This window comes from Cephus cinctus, unplaced genomic scaffold (genome assembly GCF_000341935.2).
Source record: "Cephus cinctus unplaced genomic scaffold, Ccin1 Ccin1_scaffold0008, whole genome shotgun sequence".
Taxonomy (NCBI): Eukaryota; Metazoa; Arthropoda; class Insecta; order Hymenoptera; family Cephidae; genus Cephus; species Cephus cinctus.
In genome coordinates, this window is record NW_014332759.1 from 654,174 (window position 1) to 667,281 (window position 13,108).

General features: G+C 42.6%; 1 protein-coding gene across 7 annotated transcripts in view; it reads right to left on the bottom strand.

The window, feature by feature from the left end:
* The window catches only part of LOC107273442 (tubulin polyglutamylase TTLL4), a 100,963-nt gene that overhangs the window by 50,942 nt on the left and 36,913 nt on the right, over positions 1-13,108 (bottom strand). The window lies entirely within an intron of this gene.

Sequence of the window (13,108 nt, forward strand, 5' to 3'; positions counted from 1 at the left end):
CCCCCCCCCGCTCCGGAAAGCAGTTAAATGGATTTGTAGCCTTACACATGTTCGCGAGTGAAATAGTTGTCAGGAGTACGACTGAGGTGTATAAAGGAGGCCCGTTGTAAGGCCCATCAAGAAAATGGCACAAAGCATGGGGTTCGGTAAAATCCGATGGGCCCTATTTCGGTGCGTTTCTTCGTTCTTCGGAAACCTACGGGGTATAGTCCTGGTATAGGGGTTGATTTCCACTTTTCACGGCCATGGGGAAGGGAGGGGCTGTGTTTGGTTGTGTTTGCGCGGGCCCGCGGAAAATCCATTGAGCTGCTGGCCCAACAGAGCGCCCGAGGGCCCCATTGTGGGCCCAGGCGCGTTATTATGGTTACCCAAAGATCGAGGCCTACTCTGTTTTGGGGTGGGACTAGGGTGTTATGGCTGTGTTATGGGGATGCTACGGGGGGTGTTACTAGAAGCCAAGGGGCATAAGCGGGCGTAGTCAAATTTAAAATCCCAAGGACCCTTTTGTCAATCATGCCAATTCCGAAGGGGTCTTATAGTTAGGTCAGACCTACTTTCGTATACATGTTCATCGATCATTGCTCGTTAGGATGAGTCAAACGAATTGATTGCACTCAAGTTTTTTGCGCCAAGTAAAAAATAGTAAAAAATAGAGCGAATAAGGCCCAATTCGTCATATCCTTACTATATCTGTCGTATCGCTCGGAACTGTACCCACTAAAGAATTAAAATAATGTTAATTAAAAAAATGTCTCGGACACCATTGAACTACACGTTATTTAGTAAAAATCAAAATGCATCCAATTCAGTCCCATTCACGCACAGCATACGGAACCACGTATAAATCCATGAGGTGTCAATGGAAACTTCACGCCATGGTAACCAACCACCATGGACTACCAATACACCCAGCCGATCGGCATTATTGGAATCGACGTATGAAACTCGAAGATCTATTCCCATGGTGATCCTCACAAATGGGCCTACTAAACGTACTTTCCCCATACAAGTTCTCGCCCCCGTAGGAGTCCCATTGAGTTACAAACGATAGGAGAACTAGCGCTACGATGCACACGGGTCGCGTACAAAATAAAAGGCCCCAGAAACGCGGGCCCCATGGAAGGACCAGAACAGAGGATGGATTCAACGAGACACATGCACGAGGAGGACCCGAACGCGTAAGAGAACATAAAGAGGGCAAGAAAAAGAAAAAGGAAAAAAAAAGACGAGCGCGTAAGGCCCCTCGAAGTCAAAAACGTCAACCAAGATCCTTTAGGAAGCACGGCGCTCCTGGACGTCTCCCACAGGACAATACGGGACTCCGGGATACAGGATGAGTTCAAGACTGAGGGTGGCATCGCGGACCCAAAAAAAAGGCCTGAAAGGGACCACGACGTGGCCACTCTCACAAAGATGTCCCCGGTGACAAAAATATTTAACAACAATCGGCATTGTCCTTCGCGCTGACGACGCGACATCTTTTTGGGCCCTATTCGAAATTACGCTATTGTACCCAGCGAGGATGCTGCGTCGCAGAATGATGTCTTCTCGTAGCACCGAATGCGACCTCCTGATGTCTCTTCTACAACTGCCTCTTCCGTTCCTGGTATAACACTTACCCATTTGAATGTCCCGCCTTTTCATTTGAACAATACTTCGGGCGTCCTTACCGGATCTTATACATTATTTCAAAATAGTTTGGCAGCCCTTAAGAAAAAATCTCGTACCGTGAATATATTCGTATACCAACAGCTACCCTTGTTTGGGGACCGTACTAGTTTTGTTTGAGCGACCAATGTTTGTCCATTGGTGGTAGACCTTATTGGGGCTGGTACACACTCTCTTTGACCCACAGTCAAGATCAGTTTGTTACGTATTACTTGGGATGCTGGGTAACTAAGGTGCGAACCAGTTCGGAATGAAGATGACACCGGGTAGATATTTATGGGCCTCAATTTCTTACGTTCCTGACAACGTTCAGAGCTCAGGACATTTTTACCTGGATAATGGAAACTCTCGAGCACGAGATCAATATGGCAATAATTTTTGAATAAAAATGTAAAACGACAATAAAGATTTACATAAAGTATAATGGCAATGATACGGAGGGTACGACGCGTCTCAGTCTTCCTTTGAGCATTTTAAAGGGGTCTGATGCCCCTTGACATAGATTTAACATATGATAGGAGCCCGGTAAGAAAGATTTGAGAGATCTTGAGGCAAGTCTCGGATAATGTACTAGAGAACCCTTTCGATTGAAAAGCCGCCCCTAATCGTCCCATCTCTCGGCGGAGGGGTGGGCCGGGTTGTTAAAGGAATAGAAATTAGACGAGAGTAGAAATAAACTAGAGAAAGAAACTATCCATTTATAGGACAGAAGCCATTACTTCAGGGCTTGTAATTTCGGCTACCTGAAGCCCCTAATCGTGGAGGTTAGATCAGGCGGGGACTGACAGTGTCACTTTTCGTACGGACAATGAAAGAGGCGGGAGCGATCGTCTAATTTCTTGGCGAGGACAAAGGAAAATGTCACTTTTTGAAATTGCCGAGTGAATATGAAAAACTCGTAGAGGACGGGAGATTAGGTAGAGAATTAAGGTTTTTTTTTTTTGAAAAACTTTTCAAAATACCTCAAGCGTCAGACAGTACACGCACTCGAGGGCCCATTCTCTGCTGATTTTATTCAAGGCATTATTTTTGGTCTCCCGTTTTTTTTTTGAAAAATCTTCAGGCGTTAAAGTCTTTCTTAAAATAATCCAGAGCCATACGAGCAGGATTACGCGGTGGCAGCGAAGGCTGTTGCACTTGAGCGAAGACGCTCAAAAGACGCAACTGAGTCGGAAAAGAGGTAGAGGATCTAAGATGGGGCCTTATAACTGTGCTCGGGGGACTCTCGAGGGCCCCAATTATTTGGATATATAGTGAGACGTTGTATGGCCATGACGCCTTCCAGTTACGACAGACCCGAGGATTTGGGAGCGTGAAAAAGGTTCTTAGATGAGAAAACTGGCACCCGTCTTATGTGTGACTGGCTAATGTACACGAGACTTTTTGAGGATTGAGACACCCGATAGGATCAAACTTAAGGCTGTTTAGTCGGTTGAGATAAACATGTCTTAATGTTTTATCTCGGGGCTGAGCGTCGGAATTTATTTTTCTTCGAGCACAACGAAGGGTTGAGTGTTTCGATGGACAAACGTGGGAGTAAGATGCACTTACCATTAGTTTTGATAAAGAGCAAAAGCAGAATTAGTTAAAAATAGCTAGATGAATTTTTAAAACGTCGACGTAATTAAATACACCAATTAAATTTGATAGAAGAACTGTTTTTAATTTTTTCAAAGAATGCGTGACGATAATTTAAAAGCAAAAAAGAGGGAAATTAGTCGTATCGAGTTAATTGAGAATTTTGAAATTATTACAGAATTTTTTAAAGAATTTTGACGATGTGGGTAATTGGCTTACGCAATAGGGATAATTATTACTTCCGATCTATAGGAAGCTGGAACCTGTTTGGAGAATCCGACCTTATCGGCAATCATCAAAGGCCACTGGAATTCGACTTCCGGTTGCAAAGATCCCCTTTTGAAAAGCGTCAAATTGGTGCGGAACCTTTCCGAGTTCCCGTTACGGAACAAAAGGGACCAGGACCGATAGAGGAACCGTAAATTGGGTATTGGGATCCTGACTATTCCTACACCCACATTTTCATATGAACCCTACCAACAGGATCTTCACGGGACTTGTGGGCGGAGATGGGACTGCAGGACCCAAAAAGATCACAGGATACCAATAGGGCCTAAACACAACCGAAGCTAACTAGTTGGACGAGTGGAGGCAGGTGTTCCCGTTTTTTCGAAAAAAAAAAAGGAGAGGCCCTTTTTTCCATTCAACGGAATTATTGCACTTTCGGTTGCGATTTCGACATAGTTAAAAAAAAAAAGAAAAAAAACAGCCGGAAACACTTTAATTTGCAAATTCCGCAGGTCAGCCAATCTTCATCTGCATCCGTACTTTCAACTAACATACCCGAGTAATCAAGAGTGTGACTGGACCAAAAAAAAAATCGCCAAAAAAACTGATAATAAATAATTTCCAAAAAGCCAGGTCATGAATGAAAAAACTTTCTGTGTAAGAAGATATTTACAAAAATATCCGACTTAGATGTATATTGCATAAATAAAATTGAACTATTGAATTGAATATTATTGAACTTTTTGCATTGTACACGCATAAAACGAAGGTGCATCTAAGTTCTCTTTGTCATCCGAAAACAGCATCCACTGTTCGGCAAAATGTGATGGTGGTCCTAATCCTAATCCGTTGCACGTTTGTAGGTCAGCTAGCCTTAGAGTTTGGTTAAGGTTGAGCCATTCTATTACTCTGGGACTTTTGGGTGCAAACAAAAATTTGGAAAAAAATCAGCGAACCGTGACGTTTTAACGCCCTGAAGACGATCCGGTCACCATTACAATTCCATTCACGTGGATCCTTCGCGGATTTAGATCGGGCACGATTATGGCCGAAGACCTCGTAAACGATGATCGTCTCGGCCCGACACAAGATCAGTCTCAAAAATTTGCGCGATCCGCTTTTCCGAAATATTTTGGGACGCGACGCGTTTCACGCCTCGCTAAATATATTTAACGAGCCGAGTGCACGTCGATAAAAGGACTGGTTGCTTGTCTACCTGCATAAAGACGTATACATGTATGGTACCTACTTAGGCGAAGAATTTCGTTAAGAAAGACCGTTTTTTGGGGAAAAAAAAAACATCAATATTTCTATACAAAGGAGGACGAGGTGAGATTACTTATTTACGATTTTATTTTTTGGGCCTATGAGGATCTAACAGCCTACTTTGTTGTAAAAAAAAATTTTGGATAACGAGTAAATTATACAATTTTTTTTTGAAAACCGTAGTTGGGTTTATATAACCATTATAAGTCATCGTGCCAAGAGTACACTGAAAATAATGATATTTACAGAAACAAGTGAATTTTGATTTAGGCATAAAATCAGAGGGTCAAAAAAAGCTTTATAAAATTTTCAAAATTTTATAAAAGCCAAGCGTTCATTGGTGGTCAAAAAATGTTCAACGTCTAGATTTTGTCATCCTTCTTGAATGGCGACGCGAATCGCACAAGAAGTCCTCGAGTTCGCATTAGAGTGGCATCGTAAAATTCGTAATTTCGCGGGATTCCGTTCTAGATCGAAATAATTCTCCACGCAGCAACCGCGCGATTTCCGCGGCGATTCGTTCCACGAAATTCACGTGTATTGAAAAGTCGAAAAAGATTTTCCACGGCTGCTAAGTCCTGACCGTGATATATATCCATTTTGAAAAAGGCCATCACATTGTTACCAGGAAGAAGCGAAAAGTGTCCCCGAGTCACTATCGTACCCATTTAGGATACCCACTTCGTAAGAGAGAGCCGCGAAATTCAAAGAGAAAAATCGTCACGCCAAATTTACGTCGCAAGTCGAATATCCATTCTGCCCGCGGTAAGAAATACCTCTTTGTCCCCCGAGTGCCTGGTTTCTTTCTCGAAGTCGCGAACCGCTATTTTTTCTACCTCCTCTCGTCCCCCCATTGGGAATTTTCAACGAACGGCCGATACGCTGATTTTCGAACTCTGTATGTACCATCCGTTTCTCTTTGAAAAATTCGACAAACACTCTTTGTCGTCCTCGCGTCCAGCAGCAGCCCAGGATAATTCCCGTGACGACAGATCACTCCTGCGCCAGGTCCGCCAACCTTTGTATCCTTAAACGTTATTTATAACCCTCTTTTTTTGCCATCCTTTATCCCGTACGAACCGCCCTGAGACTCCGAGGCTCTCTGTCTCGTTAAGGAACTGGATCGACTCGCATTTGCATCGCTTTATCCGATTTCAATGAATCCTTCTTCTCTTTGCCTGACTGTACACCTCGGATCTACCGAAAGATTTTACGATTTTACAAAGGCGCACTGAGCGTAGCTCGGTATTAATTCTATAAGCCAGATGCATTTATAAGGTTGTCCGATTAGAGTTAATCGTGGAGACTCATCAGAAGTTCCTTGTGCATGTGGCGCGGAGGAAGATGGTTGCCTATAGGATTTAAAATGTATTAAAAATATTCATCTTATTAATACTGAATAATACAGGGGAACTGAATGGATCTTTCTCATGAGCATAAAAGCGGTAGAAACGTTGGGAGATTTAATGAGAAAAATTGTAAAAGTATATGTTACCAATGTACCTGCTGGGTAATTGTATTTTTCAGTCGTACCGAAGGACTGCTATGTATTTGCATGGAACATTGGAAATGATGAGAAAGATTGTGCGAATGAAAAAAGAAAAATGGGAACTCGATGCAAAAAATTTCTCTTAAGGACACTCGATAGAAATTGTACTGTTACGTGAATGGGTCTAACATAAGTAATACGGGAGTATTTCCAAATGCGGTTGATAGTAGAAAAAAAAAGTGGAAGTTATTATGAAAAAAAAAAAGGTACATCTTGGTCAGTAATAACTTAAAATGGGATCCGCTGGTTATAGAAAAAGAAATACGTAATTTTGGTGGCGCTTATAAGGGAACCGGTCGAGCACTAAAGAGTCTTGCTAGAGCGGAAATTGGCTGGAATCTCTGACAAAAAAAAAGAAAAAGGACAAGAGAACAAAAAGTCGAAATTTCTAAAACCAAGGAAACGGTGTACGGACGTTATACGTGGTGGGATTAGTGACGTCGAAAATTTTGTGTAAACTAAATGGATCCTGTGGCCGGAATCATCCTGCCGTGAAATGGCCCACCCAAAACTTACTCGAAGCACCAAGGAGTATATGGACCAAAAAAAGTCCCCTCGAAATGGTATATAACGGGGGCATAATTTTATCCCCGAAAAATTTCTTAGCTACCGACGCGGCATCGTGGAAATTCATTTTGGGACGCGATCTACTAAGAAACGCCCTCCAAATGAATTTAGGATCCACCGGATGAAATTGGTCGCTCAATAAATACTGGGTGTTCTTCTAGGGAAGCTGCGTTGAAGAATGGTCACGAAATATTACTAGTTATAGGGAATAAAAGGATTTCGTGGTACTATAACGTTTCGAAAGCCAAAAAAAAAAATTGAAAACACTCTAAATAGGCACATATCCCATTTCTTTAAAATAAAGAAATCAATTGGAAATTACCCGATTTATGAAAAATATAAACCCGAGAGATACGTGAGAAAACAATTCTTTTAAAATAATACCCATTTTTTACGATTTCATCAGCAATTCAAATCAATTGCATCGAAGTGGATAATTTAGAAAAAAAAAAGTGATAAATTATAAAAATTATTTTCGACCAATTTTCAATCGGACATACGACTGAAAGGAATTTCTATGAAATCGATAGTAGTGTTGAAGAGAAAACGAAAAATTCACTTCACTACAAAAGAATCAAGATAGAAAATTGACTTTTCCATAAAAGGGACGTGGGAGGGTGGGGGAATGACATTTGGTCCACGCAGCGGTAGAGAGTCTAGTAATTCGGTTCTCTGAAAGCGATCGCGAGGAGGTGGAATATAATAAAAATAAAAAAAGTAGGAGAGAAATAATAAAAAGATAAAGAGGACGAAAGATTAAAGAAGGGAGATCCAATGCATAAAAGATAGAGAGGAGGAGAGAGCAGAGAGATACAGTGGGATACCAATTTTCACGGATGGCTCGAAATCACCTTATAATGACACGGAAGGTTTTTGCCTTTTTTTCGACTTCGCTCAACACGAAGAAATGCTACCAATTTTTAGGAAGCCCTTGGAATCATTAGGTGTGGCGATGTAGGTAGGTACCGCGGATGGGTCCGAACGGGCCCCGGAATAGGGTCCCTCCCTGGTGACTAGGATCCCCGATAGTTGCCTCTTTTTTGTAGCGCTAAGGGGTTTTATAGCGTTGATGGGCCACTTGTTATAGCGTTGGATGCACGTGTTCTAATGGGCATAGGGGAGCCAAAACAAAAAAAAAAGGAGAAGAAATAGGGAGCGGAGTAGAGAGCAAGGGATAAAAAAGGAAACGGGACACCTAGCTAGAAGGTGGAAGAATCGGAATTAGGTTAGAAGCCGTCATAGATTTATCCATGATTACTCAAATCTCCTAAAATCCTCTATCGTACGACTGAAAAACATTATTGCACAGAAATTGCAAAAATCCCGATAAAATTTCAAAACCATGAAAAAATGCTCAAAAATAAATTTCTCAATTACGGAATTCAATATAACATATAGCCACAGCAGGACAAGTCACTGTATTAAGGTCTCCAATGAAAAAGACTACAAGGTTCCGGAAAGTATAAAAAATGATTTGAAAAAAAAAAAATAAAAAAAAAAATTCCGAAGGCTGCGACCCTGAAGGGACTTCTTCCTATCTCGACAAGTAATCTCGGCAGGGCCTCGCACTCTTCCCCGGGCCCTTTTACTTGTCTCTTCCTCTTCGCCCTTAGGAGGTTTGAGGCTCACCGGGCTATGACTCACCCTTGCACGTGTTCAATTCCAGCCGAGCAAGCGAGCCCTTATCCCTGGACCCGTCAGGCCCCGTCCTGACCCATCCTGACTGTCGGACCTTGGCCCTTTGCTTCTGCCGCCCCGCCCCCAAGCCACGGCCGAAGAATGCTGAAGCGAGAGAAAGGCCCATTCGAGCGGAATGAGAAGAAGGAGACGAAGAAAGAGCCAAGGTAGAGGAGGGTGGAGAAGAGTGATCATAAAAAAATGAAAAGGGAGGGACTAGTGTGGGCGACCAAAAAAAAATGAATAACGTAAAATAGCGGTAGCGACCTGGACCGCGGTCACTGGTAAACGCATTGTTAATTCCTTCAACGTCCCCGCGTCATTATGCATTGAAATATATACCTATATACGTACGTACAAAAGCGGCATCTTACTATACCACGCTACTCGTCTTTTAGTGAATCACGCGTAGGCGGAAGGTCCTTGAAGGACCTTCCGAAAGGATAATGAACGGGAGGCTGTAACGGGCGTTTCGTGGGCCCGACACATCTTAAGTACGAGTTGGCCGTTGAGTTTCAGACTATCCGTGCTGACTTTATGCTGAGCAATGTTCAATTTTCAAAAGAGACACATTGGAGCAAAGGAAAAGATGATGTAATGAAATTGGGCCTTACCATTTTTTTTTTTTTAATAAATGTAAAATTCCCATATTTATCTGTAAAATTATTGAATACTTTTCATAAATGAACCGTGAACGTGAAAGCGCACAAAATTTGCCACCCCCACCCACCTACCTACCGAAATGCATAATCGAAAAATGACGAAAGGGTCCCAATTTCTTTTTTCTTTCGTTCGTCTTTTTTTCAGATCGCCTGACACAATAACCCCGGAGCGAAATACTGGTCAGGGAATCCTGTGAAGGACGAGCCAAGACCCGTATGAACAGGATACCGCGATGACGCGGTGGGCCTAATCCTGCGATAGAAATCTGGGTGCGGAGCTACCGGTCACCGCGATCCAAGAAAAGGGAAACGTATAATTTATAACAGTAATCCCAGTAGCAAAAGGAATGAAGGATCCCTTCGCATTTCTCGTGGGGTCCCTTGTTCTCCTATAGACGTATAAAATGTATGGTAAAGCAGTCCTCATGAATTTCGTATCGATCACGGGCCCAAAGGACCCAACTGTATGGAGTTTGTTTACGTAGCTGCGGGCTCCGTGCAGTACAAAAGATCGTGACTGTTTACTTAGGACGATAATGGACGTATAGATTTTTGAAAATTCGACTCAGAAAGCTCCGTACCGTCGCTAGTCTCGTATCCCTTCCCAGCATTGAGCAATTCAAAATCCCTTTTTTTTAAACGCGGAACATTCAAACTGCCATTTTTGGGACTCACTCGACTCACTGGCCGGATCAATATTTGACATTAGCTCACGTCGAGCAAGGTCCTCATTAGATGAGTGTTTGCCATCGAATTTATTTCACCGTATCTCAAAATTGTTGACCCAGGTCAAATTTGATCAAGGTTTTCACCTAAAGATCCTTAGCGGATAACTCGCGCACAATGGCAGATCCTTCGGATCCTCGAGATCATTACCCACAACATTTGGCACAAACTACCAGTTCATCCCGTACCTAATAAAATGGCATCTGCCGAAGAAGCATCTGATCGTGCATCAAAAAATGTCAACTAGATCGAAAAATTAATAAAATACAGTGCCAGAAAAAAATTTTAATCCAGACTTCTACGATTATTCCACAGCCACGTATCTGTGCGTCTCCGACAGGGTTTAATGGCCTCCTAAAAAAAAGACCTACGGCAAAAAAAGAAATGTAATATGTATACGATAAAAAAAAAAAAGATAAAAGAAGGAAAGCAGTCCACGAGCTACAATGCATAATGTATTCTTTATAATTCAAGACACACGGTACAGTATCGTGACGTGCATCCTGCATCCTGCGCTCAGCGCCATCTTCTCAACACGGCGATTCTTGCCAGTTCGTCATCCTACGGTCAATAGAATGACATTCTCCTTTCATTGAGAAAAAGAAGGAGGAAAAAAAACGGAGGAAAAAAATGTTGCTCTCTTCACGTGGAAGTTTGCTTTGAAAAAGGGATACGTGCCGCAGCATCTGAAGTAAGAGTTAGTACCGAACCTAACCATAGTCCGCGCCACCGTAGATGCGCCACCTTCCTTCTTGTTTCTCAGGCGTCTCGGTTCAAGTTCGATTTCGCATTTCACGTGCAGCGCCGTAAGTTGCATTGAAAATTCAATGGCAGGTTTTCGTAACTGGGTTTTGTTGAGGATTCTGGGATCTCCACCTCCTGCATTATTCGTCAGGTCCAGATGAGACCTGAACGACGCTTCGAGAACCTGTACGAACCTGTACGCCTCGTTCGAGTCAGTACGAGTAACGAAAAACAAGTCTGAACGTGCTCGACTTTGGGTCCTTTTGGAAAATCGGCTATTGATCTTCTTTTTTCCATTTTTTGTTCTCTTCTTCAGTACTATTGAGATTTTTCTTTCGGGAAGAACGTCTTGTTGCGAAACCGTGTAGGCTCGAACCTGCACGAACCTTCTCGCTTCTCTCGACTATTGTGCAACGTCTTGAAACGAGACATTGCAAAGATCCAAACCGAAAATTTCAATTGAAACCTGTATACCAATTCTCGAATGAGCTTAAAGTAACGTGACTGAATTCCGTGTGACGTTATCTGAATAAAAAAAAAAATTGGAAAACGCTTCTTTTTCACTGTGAAAATGCGATTACAAATTTTTTTTTCCGGAAAAAATTAATTAACATATTTTTCGATACCTCTGAAAATCCACTACATCTTTTTTGTGGTGAATCTTGTGGGTGGAAAAAATGTATCATGTTCCTATAGGGAAAGACCCGTATGTCATCCCCATAGAAGTTACCCAACAAACTAACAGTCCCGCATTCCTACAGACGAATCAAGGACCCTAACCCTTTGATCCGCTAACCCAAAATCCGTTCTTTACCTGAGAACGGGTTGGCGGAAGTCAAAGGACAAAGGGTAAAAAAGAACTGTGCGGGTACGATTCACCTGTGAAAGGGTTGAACCCATCGACAAAAGCTTCCAAAAGGGTTAACGTTATTGAGTGACAAGTGGCTTTCGGGTCAGTCGGACACTGGAAGTCGATTTCGAAATTCCAAAAATTCTTGACTAAAACTAAAAACAATTAATTTTCGAAAATATTTTTAAAAAACCCTTCATATAGGTCCAAAAAAATATCCAAGTACCTACCAGTCCTCACCTGCCCTATGGCAGCTGAAAAAACAGTATTTTTCTCAATTCGCAAAGTGTTGTAAGGACCCCCACCATTTTACCTATTTCGCCTATTTTCAAAAATCGGATGCAGTTTCCCCTATGTTATACTATCCGAAAAAGTAAAGCCGATTCCAGACCCGGAAAAAGCAACCCTTGGAGAGGCCGTAAAGAAACCACCCTTTTCAATGGAAAATTCAAAGCGATCAATTCATTCGATTTGGATCGTGAGGGTGGTTAGGTATCGTAAGAAAGAGAGGGGAAAAAAGGTAGAAATAAAAATGGACGATGTGTAGAAAGTACCAAAGGAAAGGCTGAGCCCCTACGATTGCGTCCATAGAATATCTGCTCATCCAGCACGCGGGGTCCTTTGTCACGCTTCTTGACCCTTTTCACCTGAATCTCAGGGTTATACGAGGATAAAGGTAGACACCAGTTCCAAGGGTCTTTCACTGGGTACTACGTGTAACCCAACCCGACCTAGAACCTAAGCTAACGAAACCGTGTATGCCCCCCTAGCGTCAGACCCTTTTGTCTTCTTGACCCTTTTCACCTGATCGAGACCGGTACCACCCACCCCTAAAAATGAGGCTAAAACATCCTATAGACAATTTTCATATCCCCATACACAACCTATACGTAAATTCATTTCGTCTGTATCTATACTGATATAATGGTACAGACCCCGACCCGATATCAACTTGACGCAAAATGGCAATTCGTAATGAAAATTATAAGAGTAGAAAAATCAAAATATATTAAGCAAATAACCGGTGATAAATCCTACGAACGGGATGCAGCTGAGTAGCATTGAGTTTAATGCGATGTGATTTACTCGCAGGGGTGGTTCTCCTCAGTCTAGGTGTATGGGATTTCGTGCAAGGGTGATGCACGACCGCTTACTGGACAGGCCGAAGGAAACCCTTGCGCGCGGAACTCCTATTCAATTCAGTAGGGTTTCGGACCCTCGTATAAGATATGCATCTGGGAGTTTGAATGGGGCCGAAAATAACGAAATTCCATCGGAGATTTTCGTGATTTTGAATAATATTGCATCCCTTTTGGTACAGTTGGGACTCTTACAAAGGATCGAAAGGGTCCGTTTCCTTTCATTGGGCAGCCCTTTTATACGTCGATAATCTTCAGGACCGGTCCCGCACAAAAGGACAGGCTTCGCTCGGATCGAGACCCGACGATGGACAATCGGTCTCCCGCGCATAAAGGTTTCAATCCGACGAGGAAAAAGAGATGAAAAAAAGAAAAGGAGAGTATCCTTTGGATTCAGCAGTGCGATCGAGCGGGTATTACTTTTTTCATGGTTCTCGATCCTCGCGCACGTGAG